This window comes from Geospiza fortis, unplaced genomic scaffold (genome assembly GCF_000277835.1).
Source record: "Geospiza fortis unplaced genomic scaffold, GeoFor_1.0 scaffold27, whole genome shotgun sequence".
Lineage (NCBI taxonomy): Eukaryota > Metazoa > Chordata > Aves > Passeriformes > Thraupidae > Geospiza > Geospiza fortis.
The window spans coordinates 1,620,292-1,621,131 of NW_005054329.1; positions in this window are offsets into that span (position 1 = coordinate 1,620,292).

Below are 840 nucleotides of genomic sequence, written 5' to 3' on the forward strand. Positions count from 1 at the left end.
CTGCTGAGGTTACTACTCACATGACTAAATCAAACTCCCGAAAATGAAATGTTTCTGCATTTGCTGCTTTTATCTGTTTTTTTAAAGAGCCGCCTTTGTTATTTCTGTGTTGGATTTGTTTAAGGCAGAGTAAGGTTGATTGAGTTGTTGGCAGAGTTAATAAGTGGTTGTGACACTCTCGAGCAGAAATGAGATCAGAAAGTCTTGAATCAATCCCAGACTTCCCTTTAAAGAGCAAACTGGAGCTGCAGTCAAGTGCTGGGGAGTTAATAGGTAATGTACACATTGGAGCACAAGCTGCAGGAGCAGCATTTATAAATGTAGGGCTGCCCACAAATTCCAGCCTGGGAGCTGGTGCTTTTGGGAGCTTCTTGCACACGCGGAGTGACTGTGGCTCAGCTGGGGGTGCTGACATGCCCTGGGCACTGGGTTATGGTGCCTCTTCAGCTGGGCATTCTCCCTGCTGCTGCTGGTTGTGGTGACTCCTTTAATCAGCACCCTGAAGCGCTGCCTGCCTGTGGAGCAGGTGCTCTTGGGAGTCTCCTGAGTGTTCTCAGCAGCTGGAAGAGAACAGCTGGCACCAGGGACCTCACAGCTGCTTGTGACAGAGGATGGTGTCTGCGGGCCCTCTGGGAGCCCTGAGATCCTGCATGGGGTCTGCACGAGGGTGGCAGCAGGTGGTTCCTCGTGGCTTGGTGTCAGCACCACCATTTGTGCCACAGCAGGGCAGGCCGTGTGCTGTGGCTCAGCTGTGTGCTCTCATCGCCCCTCAGTGCTCCCACCCCATGGGGCAAAGCCACGCAGTTCAGTTCTGACTGCCTAGAATTGCCTCCTGTGCCC